Source organism: Cotesia glomerata, linkage group LG2, assembly GCF_020080835.1.
Source record: "Cotesia glomerata isolate CgM1 linkage group LG2, MPM_Cglom_v2.3, whole genome shotgun sequence".
NCBI lineage: Eukaryota > Metazoa > Arthropoda > Insecta > Hymenoptera > Braconidae > Cotesia > Cotesia glomerata.
In genome coordinates this window covers 27394235-27418525 of record NC_058159.1, presented here as the reverse complement: position 1 = coordinate 27418525, position 24291 = coordinate 27394235, and the positions used below count along the sequence as shown (strand labels likewise).

Sequence of the window (24291 nt, the reverse complement as noted above, 5' to 3'; positions counted from 1 at the left end):
ACATATATGTCTATGTATATATGAAAAATATATCAAAATGCATGTGGGTACTCAAATGAAAGCTCTTGATGAGTATAACATCGGGATGAGCTTATATCTTTAAAAGCATTAATAGTTAAGAAAGTACAGTGCACTTTAACAAAATTCATCATTTAATAAACCAAAATTTTATTTATTTATAGTTCACAAATCACGGCAGTCACATAGTGACTGCAAGGTTGCTAGTAATAATTATTATTATAACTGCATAGTAAATCAAATTAAAGAAATTACTTTAAATGAAAATTGTGTTTTGATTTTTTTTCAACTATCGCTATAAAAAAATTAATAATTTTTTTTTTTAGAAAATCAGAAGTCAGAAGAAAATTTCTTTTATTCACTTTAAAAATATAATAATAATATTAATAATAATAATAATAATAATAATAATAATAATAATAATAATAATAATAATAATAATAAAAGTTACCACCATAAAATTTCTCGAAAGTAATAACATTAAAAAATAATTAAACAATAAAAAAAATAGATCAGAGTTGTTGATGAATGCAATAATAAGTGGTGGTCGCGTTAGCATAAATAAATGCACACAGGTAGTAGAGACAACAAGTACACGGTGTTGAAGCCGGTGAAAGTTTTATCGTGTTGAAATGAGAGTCGAGAGGAGACGGAGAGACGGCTGGTTGTGATGGGTATGGTCGTGAACACTCAACTCAGTCCTCCTCACTTCTACCGGGTACTCTTTCATTACTCAGTACTGTAGTACTCCTTACTCCTTACTCTTTACTCCTATTCAACCTTACCCTCTACCTCTATACTACAAGCCAGTACAACCTGCAGCGTTATGTTCCGATTCCGTCTGAGCACTTTGTTGCGTCACCACGAAATCTGCTTTCACAACCAGCCCAATATAACATAAATAATAATAATAACAATATTTAATCCTGGATTCTGCTGTAACCTGCACTATACAACCATACACTGGACGAGTGAGATTTGAGCTGCCATACGTCAGATAATAAATACATCAAACATCAGAGATCACTACACTGATTACAGTAATCCATTACACATCAATTCTATTACATATATTATTTATCAATTTATATTATATTTATTACTAGCCAAGCTGTGCAAATATTTCACACAGTATTCTGATAAAATGTCAAATGGTCAAAAATATAAAAAATTTGGAAAATCCAAAAGTGCACGCCTCATAATCTTACTGTCCACAATAAATTTGATTAAAATAAAATAAAAAAAACAAAATAGTAAAAAACATAAAATTCGGCTATGGTTTAGCAGTAGCGCCATAATTATAACGTGACAAAAAAAAAATACTTTGATAAAATGTATGTATAGATATACAAATACAAAGTCGTATCTTAGTTTTGTATAAATAATAATTAATCGACATTGAATTGAACACTCATATTAATTGAGGAAGTACACAGTTATTACTTTAGATGATAAAAAAAAAATTATTCCAAAACGATAATTTTTTTGACCAACTTCCCTGCTAAATATATAATTTCACACTGATAAAAAAATTAACTTGACTCAAAAGCCAAAATCTTGAACCAAGAATACCATTTTGAAGAAAATGATTTTCTTGAGTCAAGAGAGTAAATTCTTGATTCAAAAAATTATTCTTGATTCAAGTAAATTTTTCTTGTCTCAAGGATTTATTTTCTTAACTCAAGAAAATCATTTTCTTAAAAATGGTATTCTTGGTTCAAAATTTTGGCTCTTGAGTCAACTTAATTTTTTTATCAGTGCATAAACATAGACCCACGGACATCCCGGAAAGATTATTTACTATGTTAAATAAAATAATTGTTATTGAAATATATTTTATGTGCACGGAAAAAAAATAAACTCGAAAAATTACAGTATAAAATGTAAAATCGGTCTCGTCGTAATCAAAACTAGAAAAATTACAGTTTGAGATAACATTTTTCTAAATTCAATTTTTTAATTTAATATTCAGAGCTTTCAATGTAAATATTACATTCTTCAATTTAATTCTTATAAAATCTGTAAAAATTACAATCTGAAACTGTAATTTTTCCAGTTTTTATCACGAAGCACCACATTGCATTATATACTGTAATTTTTCGAGTTTTCTTTTTTCCGTGTGCCTGACAGATTATTTAACTTGATACACTGATAGAAGGATTTCTTAAGTATTAATAATTTAATTTATTTGAAGACAATTATTTAATTTATTAAATTTTCATAAATAATTTCTAACATTCAATAAATATTTATTAACAGTTAATAAACTGTACTTAATAATTACTTATTAACTGTTAATAAATATTTGTTAACTGTTAACAATTATTTATTAATATTTAATAAATAATTTATTAACTGTTAATAAAGCTTATTAAATATAAAAAAATCCTTCTATCAGTGTATAAGTTCACTCATATTATCCTGTAAGTGCGATGTAAGTAAAAAAAAATCAATTTCACTTTCGAAAAAACTGATTTTTTTGACATTTCAAGAGTAGAGCACTACCTCAACGCTTCGCTTATGAGGCGTGCAAAATAAAAACGATCTATACCAGCCGTAACGTAAAAAACACTTTTGAGAAATAAGATGCATGATGTTTGATGATTATAATGGGCGATCAACGATCGTGTTAGTGATTGGGAGAGTGAGTCTGTGCTGTACCTGTACCTGTACCTCTACCTGTCAATCCATTCCTTAAGAATTTTTCCGTCATTTAAACGCTGAACTAAACTTTCAGCAGACAAGATAAGAGTGAACGTCTCAACATTGGAGTTGAGTCTGTAGAATAGAACGTGATAATTGCGCGTACGCGGTAAATTACGTAAGGGGCGTCTGCGAATGTAAATTGGAAGCTAAGCCACCAACCAGGAATCGGTTGTTGCTGTTTGCTGTTGCTGCACCCTTACTAATGCCTCAGCCTCTCATTGCAGTTGATCGTTATCCCACCGCTCTTTATTCCCACGGCTTGTTAGGGTCCGAGAGAGCGTCTTACATACTCTGCTCTCTTCTCTCTTCAATACATTTGTATTACATAGTACACATTCACACAAATCCGCCGACAGATTTGTGCATTATATATAAGAATTTACTTTACCTAAGCAAGAGGCAGGTGATTTCACGTATAGCAGCACACCAGACTCAACTGTATATTCTTCTGCTTTACTATCCGACCATTCGGGGGGCTGAAGAGACCGGTCCGGCTCGCCGGATCCTCGGGGGAAGATCAGGGAAGCTTGAATACCTTCTACCTTCCATCTTCCATAGAACCAGCCTCTTCTTTTTCTTTTCCTTCTTTTAGATTTTTTTTTTTTCCATTTTTTATCCAAGCAAAACATCGTACTATTTACGAGTATCTCGAGATGCTCAAGAATTCGGGAACCTGGCAGTTACAGAATTCAGAACTCAGAAGAAGGTTGAATATTCGTACACTCAGAATATTATCTCCCTTAGAAACAATAAAATTCTTCAAAATTCTTCTACTTTCAAAAATTATTAAAAATTGAAAGTAATTTTGGTATTTTTTAAGAACTTTAAATTTTTGGTTCTAATAGAAATTTATTTATTTAGAATTATAGACATAAATTATTATTATTAACCGATAAAGCATTGGTTTTGCACACTTGTGAGATTTCTTAAAAATAAATATTGAAATTTAGGAAAAAAATTAAAATTTTAAATCGTAAGTATACAGTAATTATTTTAATGTTGTTAAGGACGATGCAGATTTTATTTTTTTCTTCTTATTCGGGACGCTGTTCATATTTTTGCGACGATTGTTTTGATTAACATGTATTTTCCAATCAGTATTTGTTTTGCGCGACCTGAGTATTCATTTTGTCGGCCCTGGTAGGGCAAAACGGATAATGTTGACTTTTTTTTTTTTTTTTAATTTCGAAGAAGAATTTCTTTGTTTTTATTTTTATTTTACTTTAATTATAAACTTCAATTACCCAAAAAATTAATAGCCAAAGTTGAGAATAGATATGATTATAATATATATTTGTTATTTCATTTTTAAATTAACATATCCTTTTTGCCCGTCCTTCCCCTACTGAAAAAAAAAAAAAAAAAATGAATTATTGAACAAAAAAATTGAAACATTTTTTCGTCCTTTGATTCAAAAAATTTTTTTTTTTTTTTAATCTATTCGTTCTATTCAATATTAAATTTTTTTATTAAAAATTTTTTGACTTAAATTTTTATTTACTAAAAAGTAAATAAAAATTGCCAAGGGCGTTTCTTTACAAATAAATAAAATTTTTCAACCAACAAAAAATTTTAATAATGAATTTTGTTTAGAAACAACCAAATAAAATTCCTATGAAAAATTTTCTGCTAATTCAAAATTTAATTTTTTAACTCAAACAAAAAATTTTTTGAATTAATTCTAATAAATTATTTTAAAGCAAGAATACCATTTTTCTTGAACCAGCAGGTAATTTTTATTAAATACCAACTATCAAGAAGATCCCCAGTTAATGCGCCTAGTAAAAGTAGTTTTATTTATATTTTTATGACTTTTGATTCTCTAGAGATCTCCCGAGCAGATCTACGGAGATTATCCGAGGTACAGGACAGCTCGAGAAATTCAACCGATGCTTTGGAGAATACCATTGAAAATGAGGCTATCCGCTACACGACGCATCGGGACTCTGATTTCCATTCGTTAGTGTATATAATTAGCTTCGACTTGAGAGCGCCGACTCACCGTGATACAGCTTATGTTTTTTATCATCATTATTATTTTTATTTATTATGATTATCATTATTAAAAGCGCTTAAGATTCCGTCTCAATTAACGCCCGCGACCGAGGACTGCCATCGGTAATTGGTGTCCGGGTTATACACTTCGTGTGTGTGTGAGTTATTAATACACCAAACTGCCGGTAAATTTGTATTTTTAGCGCCGGTACGATGCGATATTTATGCACTTAGAAGCACAGTTGTTCTGTAGCTCTGTATTTATAGATACAGAGGTGTTACACTTTATTATTACCAATAGAAAAATTTTTTTTTATTTTTTAGTTTTCAATTGAAAATATTAAAATTAAAAAAAAATTTTTTCATAAATTTTAACCGATTTTTTGTTTGATGAGTTAAAAAATTTATTTATGAGTAAAATATTAATAATAAAAAAAATTATAAATCATTTTTGTGGGAAATTAAATTTTCTACAAAAATAATTTTTTATTATTTTTCCATATCTAATATATACTCCAAAAAATTAAATGTTAATAAAAAATTAAATAAATTTCGAGTTATACATTTTAAATATTTCACTAAAAATTTCAAACTTACTGACAATTAAAAATAAAAAAAATGTGTACTCAATTTATCTAAAATAAATAAATTCGCTACAAATATTTCATTATAAAAAATTATGCCACTCCTCATAACTTCAATTATATAAGTACAGATGTTTCAAATAAAAAAAAAAAAAAAATGAAATTATTTTTAGAATAAAATCGATGAGTAATATATAGAATTAAAACAACCGCTATTACCTCAACTTATTTCGTTTAATTTTTTATTAATTAATTAATAGACTAGATTTTTTTCTATAAAAAAACTATTTTGTAACATTAGAAAATCTTTCAGTTTTTCTGGATCGATAACGATTTATTTTATTTAAAAAAAAAAAAAAAAAAAAAAAAAAAAAAAAAAAAAAACACAGATTTAATAGTTACGGTTAGGACTTCGAAAATCTTAAGGGCGTAACCGAGGAAACAAGTGTTCATTAATTACCTTAGCGGCTCTCCGTTAGTTTATTCCGCGTGTAGTGGTAGTGCCAGGTGTCCTTTCCTCATATTATCCGGTGTTAGTGTTAATATAACTTGTATTGACGACTTGAAAGGAACCGAGATATCGCGTGTCGAAGCCAGCGGAACGGGGCCAGGTTTCCTTATTTTACAACATTACCGACATGCCATGGACATGGATGAGGATGAGGAGAATCCTCGAAACCGCGATCAGACCACTCTCCCCTGCTCTACTCTACTCTTTTTACTCAAAGTACTCACCTGAAATCAAAAGAAAACAAAGTTCATTATTATTTGTTTGACTTTAATCCTTCAAAACTTTAAATGAAATATAATTATTACACAAGTATTCATTTATAAACTAAAAGTATATTTATAAATATATGTATTCACTGGCAGTAAAGTAAATTGCGAAAAAATCCGGTAAATTTATTACCATTTAAGCTCATTGAAAGTCGTGAAATAAATATGTTTATCCGTAAAATAACAACAATCTGGAGTCTTTTAATGCAGGTACTTTAAGGACCATTAAATTATTTTTCGTCTTGTAAGTATTGTAAGTATTGAGGCTTTTAAATGACTATACCTTATACCTTATACTACGTAATATAATGTATATGTATTTATATTATAAGAATAGCTCACGATTGTACTCCTAAGACATTCTCTTATCTCCAACGCCTACGATGTACCAATCTACTCACCAACATGGAGCGAAGGGGACTATCAACTATTTTTTTATTATTTAATTCAGTTAATATTTATTATTATTTTTATTTTTATTATTATCACTATTACTTTCGACTTAAAATTTTTTAATATAATAATAATAATAATAATAATAATAATAATAATAATAATAATAATAATAATAATAATAATAATTTAAAAACATTGATTATTATTATTATTATTATTATTATTATTATTATTATTATTATTATTTTATAGATATTTTCTGACGTATAATTCATTAAATTTTCAGTTTATTAGCTATCCAGTCTTTAGAAAAAATAAAATGTTAAAATTATTATTATTATTATTATTATTATTGTTAATTTGGCTGTAATAATGTTTAAATGCAACTGCAGCAATTAATTAAAGCAACTAAATTATTGTTATTTGTTTTTTTTCTTTCAATAATGATAATGATAATAATAATAATAATAATAATAATAATAATAATAATAATAATGCTGAGTTAGCAAATATGTGACAATTTTTTGTATTTTTATAACAAATCAATAATGATAAAAAAAATATTTTTAAAAATTCACATTTGAAAATTTTTAATTTCTGGATATAGATTTTTTTTACTAAATTTTTTTTATAGTAATTATACTATTACAGTTCTTGTTATTGTAATTATTATTACATGGTGATAAATAAATAAAATGATATATTTATGGTTGAACTGTTCGTACGTCCTTGTGGAATAAAATGAATAAAATCCAAAGTGGAAAGGTATGTGGCATTTCTGAAAACTAAACTGCTGTGGTATTGCAAATTCCAAAGGCTGTCGCGTCATCAGAATTATTATGCCATACACACCTTTCACCTCAGGTGTTACATATATATTTACACATAAGTTTAAATTATAATAAGACTAAATATAAATATAAATACAAATAGAAATACATGTGTTGCGAATTAATCTGACAACAGATACACGAATATTTATAATAGAATTCCATTGAGATGAAGCTGACTCGATACTAATAATAATAAAATAAAATAAAAGCGGTACTGCTCTACTCCGATAAATTATAGCTTAACAATAAACTGTCTTTCAGTAAAGTAACAACTGAACACAATTGAGCATAACTGTTTTTCTAGGCCACAAGATCCCGAGTCCTAACTCACGTTACTCCGTCAAACAACATTCAATAAATGTAATTAAAGGTAAAGAGTAACGTTGTATTTTGCATTGCCATTGTTCGGTAAGATGACACAAGACTGATTTAATTTCTGAGCTTACTAGTGGGTACTATTGCCTGTTTCCTTTTTCAAAATGTATTCATTATCAACTGCTCATTTTTATTCACAAAATTTCGTTACAGAACGACATTAGGTATAATTAATAAAGCGAAAAATATAATTTTCTTTTTATATTAATTAAAATGTTCTGGTTGGATTATTTGTGTTGAATTAAGCCAAGTTAATTTTTAATCAGTGTAACTGAAGACTTTACAGCAGATGAATATAATTGGATTACAATTAGGTTTGAGACAACCAGCTTAAAAGTGGCACTTGGCACCGATCGATTGCATATTCTATCGGTCATTTCTCCTGTTAAATATAGTCAGGACGTCAACAACCAGAGGTGTACTCTCATCTGTATCTGTATCTGGCAGTATTCCACTTGCTGGTACATACTTCATATTATATTCCTGCTATCTGGGTATTACTTAACCGGGATTCGCTCTGTTTTATCGAGATATTTCGTACAAACTACAAGCTACTGTGTTATCTTCCTACACGAAAAAAAAAATAACAATCACTGTTTAAAAATTAAATTTTTACAAATTTTGTAAGAACTTCAATTCAAAACTGTAACAATAAATACTTGGGATTTTATTTCATAAAAATATAATTTTAAACTAATTTTTCCAATTAATTTATGTTCAAACTGCTTCATTGATAAAAAAATTAATTTGATTCAAGAGCAAAAATCTCGAACCAAGAAAATTATTTTAATAAATTCAATCAAATCAAATAAAAGTCATAGATGCGAAGATAATTTTTGAAAATTTTTAATTTCTATTATTTTTAAACTAATTTTTAAAAAATTTATCATGAGAAAAATTCAATAGTTAAATTTCTATAAAACTTTACTAAAAATTTTAAATTTTTCAATAATATATTCTAAACTGTGAACTAGTATGATTAAAGTATATTTGTAATAATTTTGCGTCATTGCGTCAAAAAATTTTGTGTTAAAAATTTTTATGTTAAATATTTAACACTTTTTTGTGTTGATTTAACAGAATAAATGTTAAATTTATACATAAAAGTGTTAAATATTTAATACAAAAATTTTTAACACTAATTTTTTTGACACAAAATTTTTTACTGTGTATTTTTGTATATAAAGGTTATAATTTCTATGTTTATTTGTACTTGCTGAAGAAGTCCTAATAAAAGGATGAAAAGTTCAACTAGAATAAATACGTATTTTGAAATTATTGTCCTGAATTCCTGTGACCAAGTGTTAAGTTATTTACATTTTCTGGACATGATTATAAAATTTACTAAAAATTTTCAAGTCAAGTTAAATTTACTTCAACCAAGAATAATTTGTTTTTGATTAATTTTAAATGATCAACCTATTGAAAATTATATTCTTAGTCCAAGATTTTTTCCTTTAAATAGAATAAAGTTAATTAAAAATTTTCATTTGAAGAAAGAACAAAAGTAAAAATAAAGAGTCACTGTGATAGCTGACATCAAAGCCGAGAATGGAGAACTCGGAAGCACCAAGCAGAGTACGTGGTTAATAATAAGTAGAGTGGATAGAGTGAAACGGGTGGAATAGAATTATTATTTAATAAAGGGGCCAAGGAGCAAGGAACGACCTCACTCTCGTCTTCATCTAAGGGAGTGGCTCTCTGAACTGCAGATGCCTTTTGCTTTGCACGGTTGCTTTCTTCTCTGCTATATATAATACTATTACATACTCTATGTATAACTACTCTGTTACTACTGTGTACTGTGTACTGTGTACTATTCAATGTGTGTAGCATATATCTACTTCGTCCTCTTGCAGCCTACTCGCACATGCGAGCATCTGAATAAACACCAGGTTGTTATTACGACGTTCATCCTTAGTGAGGTATCGTGGGAACTGGGTATGCAAGAAAGTTTTCATCAACACACCTTTTGTATCATGTGTATCAATTATCATATTCAATAATCAATACCCGATTTATACATATTATATATTGTATATTTGTACTACACTTTACTTTTATATTAATCATTCGATACCGGCATTTCGCTTCGCTACCCATCAATTATATTTTATATTTATTTTGTTATTTTTAATTTAAACTTTCAAACTATGAGTTTAGATCTGAAAGTATCAGATTGAAGAAAGTGATTTTCTGTTATGGGTAAAATAATAAGGATGTATGTAGTATGTGTAAGTAGAAAAATAAAATCAATTTTATGGCTTATTAAATTTTCTTATGACATTTTTACACTTGACTAATTACTCCTTGAATAATAAAGGCAGGAAATAAAATTCGAATTGAGTCTTAAAATTTTTTTAGGCTTCAATTTTAGATTAAACCAGTTGATATCCGGTGAATGGGGATATAATTTGATAAGATTTATAGTGTTTTTTCAGATAAGTTAAGTTTTTTCAGCTCGATTTTAAATTACTTCAATTTTAAAGGCGATAACTATAACTTTGGAGCCATTAATTTTAATTGAGGTTTTTTGGTATTTTATTCCTTGAATTTTACGTCAGCGTTTTTTTATAGATTTTAAGTCTGAAGTCACTGTTATGTTTTTAAGAAATTGTTATTATTTGATTTTAAAAAGTGTTTTGATTGAAAATTTTAGAATTAATAAATTTGAAACTTAAATTAATTGGCATCTTAATAAGATGGATAGTTTCTTAAACAACTCTTTATTTGATGACTTTGAAAGTTAATTTCTGGGTGGAGTATTGAAGATACACTGATAGAAGGATTTATTTGTAGTAAAAAAAAATTGTTAATATTTAACCAATCATTTATTAGAGACCACTTTTAGTATTAAACAAATATTTCTTAGTATTTAAAATTATTTGATTGTATTTCATAAATCTGATATTCATTTATTAAATACAAACAAATAATTTTAAATTTTAAGAAATACTTGTTAAGGACTAAAAAATAGCTTCTAATAAATGATTTGTTAAATATTAACAAATCGACGGTCTAATTAGCAATTTTTCTAACTCCTTATTTTTTAGAGGGTGATTTTTTAACATTTTGATGTAGCAATAGTCCAATTATAAATTATTTGAACGATTCAAACGAAAATATTATATCTCTATTAGATATTAATGATATTAAATGGTTTTTTAAAGTGATAATAAATTTTGAACTAATTGTTTTTTTCGTACAAATGGAAAATTCTCTGAAATGAAGTTAGACAATTTGCTAATTAGAACGTCGAAATATTTTTAACTATCAACAAATCCTTTTATCAGTGTACGAAAAAATCATAAGAAACTTATCTTTTTAGAGAATTTAATTTCCTATAAAAAAGGTTCCAAAAAAAAAAGTTGACTTGATTCAAGAGAAAAATTCTTGAACTGAGAAAATAATTTTGAAGAGGGTAATTATCTTGAATCAAGTAAAATTTCTTTAAATCAATAAAAATTTATTTAGTTCAAGAATTTTTCTACTCAAATCAAAAAGATTAAGTTCTTCAAAATTATATACTTGATTCAAGAAAATTTTTTTTCTGTGTCATCATTTTTTCATATTTTCAATATTTTTGTCAGAAATTTAATTTTAAAGTATATCAGACGATTTAAAGTTTAAATATTTATATCTACAAAATAAAATTCTGGGTTCAATATTGAAGATACGAAAAAATAATAAATCTTTTTTGTGGGAAATTAAATTCTCTATAAAAATGATTTCTTATCATTTTTCCGAATCCAATATTTGCTCCAAAAAATTAAATTCCAAACTTATTGATAATTATTCTGAAAAAAAAAATAAAATAATGTGTACTCAAATTATCTAAAATAAATAAATTCGCTACAAATATTTTATTACAAAAAAAAGTATGCCATTCCTCATAACTTCAATTATATAAGTACAGATGTTTAAAATAAAAAAAAATTGAAATTATTTTTAGAATAAAGTCGATGAGTAATAGAATTACAATTTATTGCGTTTAATTGTTCGGTAAGTTAAACAGAAAAAATAAACTCTATAATAGCAGTAGAATAGAAAAAAATAAGAGCTTAAATGACGAATAAAAATGGATTGATGATTATTATGCTTCATGATTCAATGGATAAATATAAAGCATGATTCACGTGATACCAAAAGTCTTAGGTAAAATGAAATATTTTAACGATTCAGTTGAGCGATAAGACTAATTGCGGGTTCCAATAAAAGTAATATACTTTTTTAAAACTTATAGCTCTGCTTTTTTTATTGCAACTCTAAATAAAATTTTACGACTCAAAGTGTATCCGCGAACTTTTTTCGCCCGATTAAAGTTACATTCAGCAACTTTTAAGTCTTAAATGTACGATACAATATTATATACATATATATTGTATAAAACTAGACACAATACAGCCAACAGACTTGTTCTAAAATGATAAAGACTACTGGTTTTTTGCTCCAACTCGTTCTCATTGTCTGGTAATAAGTTTCGCCGGAATAACTCTAACTTGTCTTTAAAATAATAATAAAGAGATAAGAAAAGAATTTATATTATTTTTGTTTTAGTGACTGACTACCTCGACAATTTAGCGGAATTACATAACGGTGAGGACTCTCGGGCGTCTCGGTGCGCTGCCCTCCGTTGCTTGCCTGCATTTTAGATATCCACGTTATTCTCCCAATTCATTATTATAAGCTTTGTATTTCTCTAATGTAAACAAGTAATAACTTTTTCAATTCACGCTGAAGTAAATAACAAGATTTTATAATTTTTTTTTAATTAATTGAATATATTATTTAAAAAAAAAAAAAAAATAATTACTCATAGGTTAAGTTTAAAATAACCAGAAAAAATTGTAGTTTCAAATTTGAAAATGAAATTCTGATTAAAATATTGAAGATACGAAAAAAAAAGAAACCTTTTTTTTTTTTATAGAGAATTCAATTTTCTACAAAAACAAGTCTCTTATTATTTTTTTTATCTCCAATATTTACTCTAAAAATTCACTTTTAAAGTAATAAAAAAAAAACCATTCGGAAGCTGAAATGAAAGTAGATTTCGAAATTAAAAAAAAAAAAAAAAACGTGTTTTTCATAAAATGATATTATTAATATATAACTTCTGTTACAATAAAATAATGTCATCAAAACAAATGCAAAAGTAAAATTTCATTAAATCTGTCTGAGAGAGTATAAGTAGGTACACTGATAGAAGGATTTGTTTATAGTTAAAAAGATTTGTTAATATTTAACAAATCATTTATTTGAAGCCATTTGTTAGTCCTTAACAAATATTTTTTAGTATTTAAAAAGATTTATTAATATTTAATAAATGAATATCAGATTTATTAAATACAAACAAATCATTTTAAATACTAAGAAATATTTATTTAATATTAAAAAATGGTCTCTAATAAATGATTTGTTAGCTATTAACAAATATTATTTAATACAAATAAATCCTTCTATCAGTGTAATTTTTAATCTAGACTGATGGTGAGGTATGCAAATTAAAGTTTATTTGATAAGCTTTCAGATGCAATTTACAGAAATTTGATAGGATATCGCGTTCAATTGTTATTGCACTGAAATACGGTAAAAGTGAAAATTTTTATAATTTTCAAAAATTTTTAAATTGCTGCCATTCCTAAACTATTTATTTTAGAAAAATAAATAAGTATGCAAATTAAAGCTTATTAAATAAGATTTCAGATGCAATTAACAGAAATTAAATATGATATTTCGTTTAATTGTTATTGCACGGAAATACGGTAAAAGAGAAAATTTTTGTAATTTTTGAAAATTTTCGAATTGCTTCCATTTCTAAACTAATCGACCAATTTTGCTCATCTTCGAACTGAACCTCGGAAATCGTTCTAAAACGATTGAGTGTGTTACGTTTCATTAAGATCCGTACAGAATTACGAGAGTTAGAGAAGAGACAAGGCCGGTTATACATACATATATTCATAAACTTCTAAACCATATGCATTTTCTGAATCCACTTGACGAGCTGAATCGAAATGTAGCAAAATTTTTGAAAAATTTCGTCATGAAGACCAATGCAATAGTTAGATTTCTATGAAATCTACTAATAAGTAGTTGAAAAGATCATATTAATCTAAGTTTAAAATTGAAATTCTGGATAAAGGATTAAAGATAAGAAAAAATTAAATTTTCTACAAAAAAGATTTCTTATTATTTTTTCGTATTTCCAATTTTATTTATTTATTTATTTATTTATTTATTTATTTATTTACTGATCATGGAGATAATTCTCCTTTTGACCACAAATCCAAATAATTACAAAATTACAAAATTGTTGAAAATGCATAGGTAGTAAGAAACTGATATAATAATAATAACAATAATAATAAAACTATAAACAAAGTAATATTAGTGCAAAAGTAGCAAGTAATCACAGACATTTTCTTCACATTCAAAATCAAAATCAGGTTTACAATCAAGTGCTTACATCATACTGACTCTTTTTTAACTTTAACAAATACAAATAACATTTATGACGGAAGTTATCTATAGAGTCTCAGCTGATGTAATAAAAACTGGTAGATTATTCCAAAAATTACAACCAGTAACAATGAAAGATTTATAATAAGCTGCTGTACGCGCAAAAGGCACCTGCAGTGAATTTGTTTTACCTAATTCCCTACGACTTGAATCACTAGTTTTGTGTAATAACTGGTCACCGAAAAGACTTGGACGTATTAAACAAATCGCCTTATAAAACTCACTAGCTATTAGTTGTAATCTTCGGTTTGGTGGCTTTAGCCATCCAAGCGCCTGCCGATGCTTCGTTATATTATAATTTTAATCCAGAACTTAATTTCAAACTTTTGGAGCTCAATTTTTCATAACAATTTTTTTAATATAATAATTTAACTTAAATTTTGGATTTTCCAGTAACGTAACCAGTATAACGGAATTTCGGAAGGTGAATAAATAAAGTCTGCATGAGTAAAATTAAAAATTAATTATGTAAATACCCCTGGAGTCGCGGCAAGTTATGTTGCATATAACATATTACATATTACAGAGAACACATGAGAATAAGAAAGAGCCAAAGTGATAAATTATTCTTATAACGCTGAGAGAACAGCTCGCCTCGTAGTGGGTCCCATACCAAGTGAAGGTGCAAATGAAAATGGAATTGGAATTGGAAAATAAGTTAACCTGGCAGGCTCGCAATTACGCAACGAGGACAGCAGCATCGGGGCGCGTACCTCCTATATACTCTGCACTATCCTCTCTCAACTTGGCATGGGTGTATTTTATTTTTATTTGCAGCATGGAGTATGTAATATGGAAGCGCGTTTGTTACGTGTTCGCCGACCCAAGAGAGAGAACACTCGTATGCCAAACACGCGTGGTGTGTTCTCGATCCTATCCCAGTTCCACGGTCTCTTACATAATGCGGATATCCACCAAACTCAGTCACCCATTCGCTCACTTTACATTCTTTTTCTTTCATTTTTTTAATTTTGACTGCTCTGGCTCCCACTCGCAAATCGCAAGTCATTTAATTCATAAATTAATTAATTAATTAATTAATTAATTATTTAAATAAAAAATTTTGAATAATTTAATCAAGAAAAATCTTCCTCGAAATAGTAATAGTTGAAGATGCGAATAATAATTTTTTGAGGAGAAGAATCCATCGCGCAGGTGCGACTCGTGCTAGCAGCATCGCGTGTGTGTTTTTGCAGAGTCCTCGGATCGGAGCAAGTCAACGACCTCCTCATATGAGAACAGCCTTGGTGTTTATACACGTGGAAATCGATGGAAAAATAATGTTTTACTAATAATTTTTATTTTTGATTGGAACACATATGAATGTGTGATATTGGTGGGTGTTTGCAGTTTTTGGGTATTTATAGCCCGCACATGCCGCGATATTTTATCCATTTTATTGTAAAAAAAAATAAAAAGGTCTGGTGATGTTAATTGGAATTTCTATTGAAAAAGCAATATTTCATCGGGTATTTTAATCTATAATTTTTGACTTGAAAAATAATATTGACCCAATTGTAAATGGTATCAGTCATCGAAAAGCTGTGCAAATAATCAGTGTTTGAAAAAATTTGCAAAGTATACATATGAGCTGAGAATTTTAGGAAAATAAATATCAGTACGCTAATAAAGTTAAATTTGTTAAGAAAATTTAAATTTCATGATTTTATCAGGAAAAAAAATATTATTTCAGACCAAAATTATTATTATTATTATTATTATTATTATTATTATTATTCAAAAACGCGATAATGGTAACTAGCAACTTTGCAGTCACTATATGACTGTCGTGACTTGTGAATTATAAATAAATAAAATTTTGTTTTATTAAATAATGATTTTTGTTAAATTGCATTCTACTTTTTTAAGTATTGACGTTTTTAAAGATATAAGCTCATCCTGATGTTACACTCATTAAGAGCTTTCATTTGAGTACCCACATGCATTTTGATATATTTTTCATATATACATATATATAATATATATGAAATATATGAAAAATTGATGTGGGTACTCAAATGAAAGGTCTCGATGAGTGTAATGTCGAGATGAGCTTATATCTTTAAAAATGTCAATATTTCACAAGATACAAGGTTGTTTCTTAATTATATTAAATTGCACTGTACTTTCTTAACTATTGGCATTTTTAAAGATATAAGCTCATCCCGATATTACACTCATCAAGAGCTTCCATTTGAGTACCCACATGCATTTTGATATATTTTTCATATATACATATATATAATATATATGAAATATATGAAAAATTAATGTGGGTACTCAAATGAAAGGTCTCGATGAGTGTAATATCGGGGTGAGCTTATATCTTTAAAAATGTCAATAATTTACAAGATAAAAGGTCAATTCTTAATTATGTATCTAGAGATAGAGAATTTTCAAATGCAGCCTAAATACTTATCATAATTTAACTATCGATAAGAATGATATGAAATCTTAAAAAGGCACAAATTCAAATCAAGACCTTTTCAATGACCCTAAATTTCACTAAAAAATCCGATTTTATTTCTTATAATTTTTCTTATTCTCTTAATAATATAAATAATAATAATTACATAGTAAATCATATTAGTTATGAAAAAAAAATTCTTGCAATAAAAATTTACAACCAACTTTCAGTATATTTTTTTCAAAAATATAAAAGACAGTAAAATTTGACAACTCAGGTAGACTCAAAACTTTTGGTTATAACTTAAAACTTTCCAGAAAATTCTTGTTACAGGTGCTTTGCCTTATTGCCTTATATTATTGAGGGTCTTCTAGACAGGTCAGAGACCATTTTTAACAATGAAAACACAGTTGGAGTAAAGTGGTGAGCACTTGAGATTTAATTGTTTGTCTAGTCAAGCCAGTTTGACTGTTATGTATTCTCAGAACCGGACAGCTAAATTGGGAGGAGTGTCATTGAAGCAAAGTAATATAAAGGTTGTAACAAAAAAAAACGTCTAGTTAAGTTGTAACAAGCTAAAATTCAAATAACAAAAGCCAATAACCTGAACCCAAACAGATTATCGCGCTCAAGTAGTACAACGCTGTAACTTGTAACAAACTTTGAGAGTAAGTTAAGTATCACACGATCTCACTTTACTTGGCATTACATGTAATGTAAAATAGGTCTTTTCTATGCCATACTCGTGTAGTGTAAAGTTTAGAGTAACGACAGAGTTTTTGAGCCTCCGGCGTATCATCATCATTTTATACTACTCTTACTTAAAATAGACCTACTCTCTCCCTCTTTCTCGGTCACTTGAATTTAGAATAATCTTGTGTTTATATTGAAGTAGACTCTCTGAATCTTTAATCTTAATATTGTAAATCAAAAATACTGAGCTGTTCTCGTCCACTCTAAATTCCAGAGTGAGTATAAAAATATAGGATAGGATAGAGAATGAATATAACTATGAAAATAATAAAATGAAATGAAACGGCTGTCACAGTCGTCGATAAGGAAATATATTTAACCAGGATACAAATTCGACATGATGACGTATGGTAACGATCGCTGGTAAAGCTGCCGGTTTATAGATGGACTGACATGCATGAACAATAACTAACACAAGTGTGTGATAATGCAAGAGTGATTAATGAACCTGTTTATCTCTGATTAATCTCACTGTTATTTATTACGAAAGGTGTCTTGTATTTTTTTATCGAGTTATCTTTTAACCCGTTTATTACTTTACTGTCTGGAAAAATTTTAATAAGGTTGTTGATCGACAATTTTTCAAAAGTTGTTTAAGTTTATGTAATATGAAATTGCAAGTGGAATTTATTTTAACCTCATTTGGATTTTTTAAAGAAATTTTGAATATTAAATAAAATTTTAAGTTTATTATTAATAATCGAAATTTTAAAAAATTTCTACAACTTCATTTTATCAAAAAAATGATTTTTTCAATTTAATTTCAAGAATGATGTAATATGAAATTTCAAGTAAAATTAATGTTGAATTAATTTGGAGTTTTTAAAGAAATTTTGAATATTAAATAAAATTTTAAGTTTATTATTAATAATCGAAATTTTAAAAAGTTTCTACAGCTTCATTTTATCAAAAAAAATGATTTTTTAATTTCAATTTCAAGAAAAACTTAATAAATTTTTTAAAAATAAAAATCTTTATAATAATTTTTTAAAAATTCAAACTATTAAAAAATTTTTAACTCCAAAATAATTTTTTATTTTATTCATAAAAGAACTAAACAATTTTCGAGAAACCTAAAATAACTTCTTTGAGATCTCAAAATCTTCCAAACCCTCAGCAGGAAATTTTCCAGTAAACCTTTTTTTTACCCGAATAAAATCAAGACGAATTTTTTTCAACCTCACAATCCATTAATCTTCATCTAACCTCTGACCATTAAACAAAAATCAAATTCACTTTGAATCTATCAATTCCTCGGGATTTTTTTTTAATAAATTAAAGATATTTCCTGCAGGAACTCCAAAAACACTCACACAAAATTGAACATCTGATCAATGATCCCCGTTTCCGAAGGGAAAAGGAACACCCACATCCGACCAAAAATAGTATGTTGTACATTTGATATTTTAAATGAATGAATGTGGAGCACACTACAGTGTACTGCTGCATAGGGGGAAGCATATGGAATTTATTTCAGGGTTCTACAGATAAATGGAATCGAAAATGTGCAATTCTACGGCAGAAGCCGAGCATGATGGTCTCCATTGTGATCCAACTTCCGGCATCGTATATTACTGTATATACGTCAACAGTTGAACCCGGCCAACTGTTATGGACAATAGAATTGTAGTGGGTATGCTTCCAGATCTATTATCCGTTCAAGTTCCAAGTCCAAATAAAAATATATATATAATGAAAAAGGAACTCTGAAGAATTGCAGAGTTGCAATGAGGAGGAAGATAAAAAACTAACTAAACCGAGTAGAGTAAGTGGAAATCAAGAATAAGAAGACGTTGTATTAGTATGTGATGTACTATACATATATTATTATTATTATTATTATTATTATTATTATTATTATTATTATTATTATTATTATTATTATTAACGACTTAACATTTTTTAAATGACAATAATAAACTTTGTTAAAAAATTTATTATTTTTTATGAGCAAGATAATAAAAAGAAGATCCACTATTCAACTGGGTGAGTCGAGAGTGGACACTCGATACTCGAAACTTTGCTGGCAAACTCTCACGTTCGCCCTCTATATCCTCACCGACTCTAGAGTATACTCTACGGTGTCTAACTCCCGTCACGCCTATCGATTTACACGGCCATTCTCACTCAGGTTGTCCACGAATCGCCTTCAAGACTTGAGCAAAAAATTTATTATATTGTATTATATTTTATGCTTGTAACTTGACAGCAATGATGATTATGATAATAATAATAATAATAACAATGAGGAGTGAAAAATAATAAATAAAGTAAAATATGAAACTGCAGAGTTGTAATACAGCTGATAAGCTGATGAGTAAATATAATTAGATAAGGAATGTGAGACAGTTATTTGAATTTATCATCTAGAAAAATAAAACAAGGAATTCCGATTATTGTCTCGATAAGAGTGTAATACTAGATCGTGGTACTGACTGGTCGAGGTCATGGTCTTTTTACTGTAATAAGGAAACTATTTAATAATTTAATTGGGGTTTTGGACTGTGACTAGAATGGAGCATTGCTGCTTGTATTGGGGTGGAAAATGTGGAGAACATATGACATGTGACGATTTTTAGTGACAGATGTTTTTTTTTAAACTAGTTTTACTCTCTCAAGTCCTAATAATTTATTTTTGGTAACTGGTTATTGAAATTTTTGGATTGATTGAAAAATTGAAGGTATTTAAGTCAAAAAATTTTGAATTAATAAAATAATTATTATAATACATCAGCTGTATTTTATTAGGGTCTCGCCGGCTGCAAATATGAATTTTACTACATTGCAACAATATTACAATAAACTAAAATTTCCCAAAATGTTCTCGCAGCAGACGAGACTTATCAGTTGCTTGGCATTACCAAGTAAATTATAATCTGGTATAATTAATGGTGATGCGACACAACTAAAACTTTTTTAACACAATAACTTAATAGCGTTGTAGAAAAATCTTCAACTTAAATAATAACTATATTAATTAACTATTACTAATGAATAATAATAATAATAATTAAAGAAATAATTATATGATGATAATAATAATAATTAAACCATACTAATAATTGATAATAATAATAATTAAATTACGAAGAAGTGGGTGGAAGATATGGCCCCCACAATTTTTTTTAATCAATGTATCTAATAATAATAATTAATATCAAAATTTCTAATGTTATTTTTAAAACTTTGGGCAAATATAAGACCGAATTTTATAAAAACAATTTTTTAAAAAATCAAACAGAAGTTAAGAAATTCATTAATAATTATAGTCGATTTTTATTATTATTATTATTATTATTATTATTATTAAAAAAATATTTGATCATATTTTTTTGTTCCATTAAAAAAACTATAATTTAAAACAATATTTTCAAAAGTTGCAATAATAATTTTTTTTAATTTCTCTTTACAAATTTAAAAAATATTGTATGATAAATTATTCATTAAAATTTTTGAAAATTTTGAGCTATTTGATAATTTTATTATCATTACCTTTAAATATCATCCCATTAAAAATCAATCCCTATACAAATTGAAAAAATAAAATTGAATTTATATGGCATAGTATTAATAATAGCATATATTGAGTATATTTATAGAGTCACGAGAGATTTAGCTTGTTAGATTATTTGTAGAGATACCGATGGTAATGAAACTCTCGCTAGATTGGATGAGAGTGTGGGGGTGATCTAGATCGTGAGATCCAAGACTCATTTGCCTGATTCACTAGGAGCTATCTCGAGACCTCTACCCGTTCTAAATATACTAATACGTATGTAGTGCCAGTAATATCCACCATACGATACCATACAATGTGCATGCATAAATCTAAATCTCCCTTGTCGCTGTTCTACGGGGACCTTTTACTGTATTACACAGCTAACTCCAGTCTCTGGTACATGTTATAAATTAAAAATCTAAAATAAAGACGATGGGATCCGTGCAGAGCACATCGGGGTGAAAGTGACGCCGCTCTTCGCTTCTCTTAGAGTAACTATGCCTTCGGTTTTAGTTTTAGTCATTTTTATTTTTCTTCTTCTTTTTCTCTTGTATCAAGTCGCTTAAGGAGACGAGATCAATACCAATTTAGAAAGCTTCCCAGATTTAAAAATTTTCCTTTACTTGCAATCGGGCTTATTAAAACAGCTATTAATTATCCAGCGAAATTATATTATAATTATAATTATTAGTAAAATAACGAACCGAGCATCCTTGACATAGACGCGGGAATTTTTATTCCTGCATAAATGACTAAAGAAAGCTTATTATTGTAATTTTTGTGTCAATAACATCGATAATGATGACTATTTTTTGTTCTTTTTTCATTTTTATAGTTTATGTAAGTCCTGGGTTAATAAACCTGAGATTTAACTCAAGGATAAATAATGTATTATTCATTATTAATAATTGCTCTTTGATCTAGAGTTCAAAAGTTCAAAAATGCCTGTGTAATAATAGCCGTCGAAATTTTTCGCAACATAAATTTCGTACTTTGAACTTCTTGATTTTTTGTTTCTCAATTTTATAAAGATTAATTACTTTCATATTTTATTTAATTAAAAAAATAATTTTAAGATTGAAGCATACACTGATATAAAAAAAAATTTTTTTGAAATGAACCATTTGGACTTATTAATTTCTTGGCAAAAAATATCAAAATTTGTCTTCATTGGAATTAATATAAAAAAAAATTATTTTTATCAATTCAATAAATTCTTTAGACAAGAAAATAAACTCTAGATAATTATCAAAAATATATTTTGTCAAAAAAATTTTTTTAGTAATATTCAAAGTATTTTTATTAATTAGTTCCTTACTTTTATTCTAAATAAATTGGACAGTTTTTTTTAATCGTTTAAATATTCATAAAAAAAAAAAAAATTATTTTATAGAAATTAATTATCGGCTGCTTTATTTCAAAATTTCCTTCAGAAAAAATTTACATTAAATTGATGAAAAATTGTATTTACATATAAATAAATCAATTAAAAAAACATCCAATTGCATCTATAAAAATTCAACATTACAAAATAAAAATGTTGCAATTTTTATTGTAAAATAAAACAATGGTTTTTTTCTATTTTTTACCAAAAACAAAACATAATTATTATTAAAACTGCAAATATATAATTTTATATCTTCGAAATAAATTTAACCATTAATGACGCTTCATACAATTTTTTAGTCATTAATGTTTAATAATTACGATACTTTTCAGCAGCAAATTTCTCAATTTCTCTGACAAAATCCTTGACATTTCTAGTCTTAAATATTAACTAATAATTAAACTCTTGATTGCTAAAATATTATTACCCTCGATACATTCACCCACAATAAAACTCAACGAGGCTTTAATTATTATTATTATTATTTATAATTTACAGTAAACATCCTTTTTCGCAACGTAAGGATTCACGGTTTGAGAAAAATTTATAAAACCAGTCCCCTCTATATTTACTTTTACGACACATCCATGCTCTACACTAGCAAACATGTATATTTATATATATGACTTGCATCCCTCTTGTTTATAATCCCTTTTGGTTTATTGTGCGCGCCACGTACTAAAATTGTAAGTATACCGAGGACGTTGTTGTAACGGCTTTCCCCAACTTTATATTCTTTTATGCTCCCTCTTCAATTTTATCGACGTACTTTGCCTCTTCCTCCTTCACTGTAGTCATACTCGGGTTTTTTCATACACACGTGTACTTGACTGAAATTTCCTTCTACGTGACGTTCCATAGATACTTCAAAAACTCGAAGACAAGAAATTTCGAGGACCTGGGGTAAATCTTTTATCACGAGTTGTCTGTTCAACTTTTAAAATAAAAAAAATTTTGACAATCCTCAATATTTACTAAAAACTTTCAAATTTTTAACTTAAATTTAATAAATAAATTTATCTATTTTTTTATATTTAATAAGCTTTATTAACTGTTAATAAGTAATTTTTTAACATCATAGGATTCAATAAATATTTATTAACAGTTAATAAATTATTTATTAAATACTATTTATTAAATGTTAATAAATTTGTTAACAGTTAACGAATATTTATTTAAAATCAAAAGCAAGAATAGCAATTTTCTTTTGAAACTTTTTATAACCCTATAGCTGGAATACATGATAATAATTAAATTCACTTAATAAATTAACGTTTTTAATATTTAAAAATATAAAAGATAATTATGAGCTGCAATAAAATTCGGTATGTTACAATAAACGTTATTGTAATGTAATATAATTAATGCAAAAAATTTATAAAGATGATTTTTGTTTATAAGCAACTTCATATCATATGACATTGCAAGCGAAACAAATTCACTCAATAAAATATTTAACTGTTAATAAATATTTGCTAACTATTAATAAATGTAGATAGATATTTATTTTGCATTGTACAACAGTAAAAACTATTTTTTACAATTTTTTATCACAGTTTCTTAAAATTAAGTCTGCATCTTAATAAATATTTAAAGCTCAGGTTCTAGCACCACATTTACTTAAATATTTCATTTCGTCTTATTGTTACTATCACTTTTAACTAGCTTAAATAATTTATAAATTTTTGGAACATTTTTAATTAAATCAAAATACATTAAAGACTCTACAAACTAACTTTTATGGCACTTGTTGGCTAAAATTAAAGGAATTTACTATAGCATCTATGAGGCAATTATGAATAACAAATATACTGCACTGGGTGTCTACTTCTTTGGCTGCCATCTAATCACCTTCGCTCTGGACTTGTTGGGCTGCTGTATCATGGTCTTCTATTAATAAATGTATTTTCCTCTCTTATAAATATTTATTAAATGTTAAAAATTATTTATTAAAATTTAATAAATTAAATAATTGTCTTCAAATAAATTAAATTATTAATAGTTAATAAATCATTTATTAAAGACCACTTTTGAGTATTAAA

General features: G+C 27.0%; 1 protein-coding gene across 4 annotated transcripts in view; it reads right to left on the bottom strand.

The window, feature by feature from the left end:
* The window catches only part of LOC123258739 (titin homolog), a 95848-nt gene that overhangs the window by 66395 nt on the left and 5162 nt on the right, over positions 1 to 24291 (bottom strand). Inside the window, exon 2 of one of the 4 annotated variants that reach the window (XM_044718928.1) lies at positions 5764 to 6038. The exons of the other annotated variants lie outside the window; for them this stretch is intronic. The gene's annotated coding sequence lies outside the window, so the exon portion shown is untranslated. The remainder of the gene's footprint in view (positions 1 to 5763; positions 6039 to 24291) is intronic. 4 annotated transcript variants of the gene reach the window in all.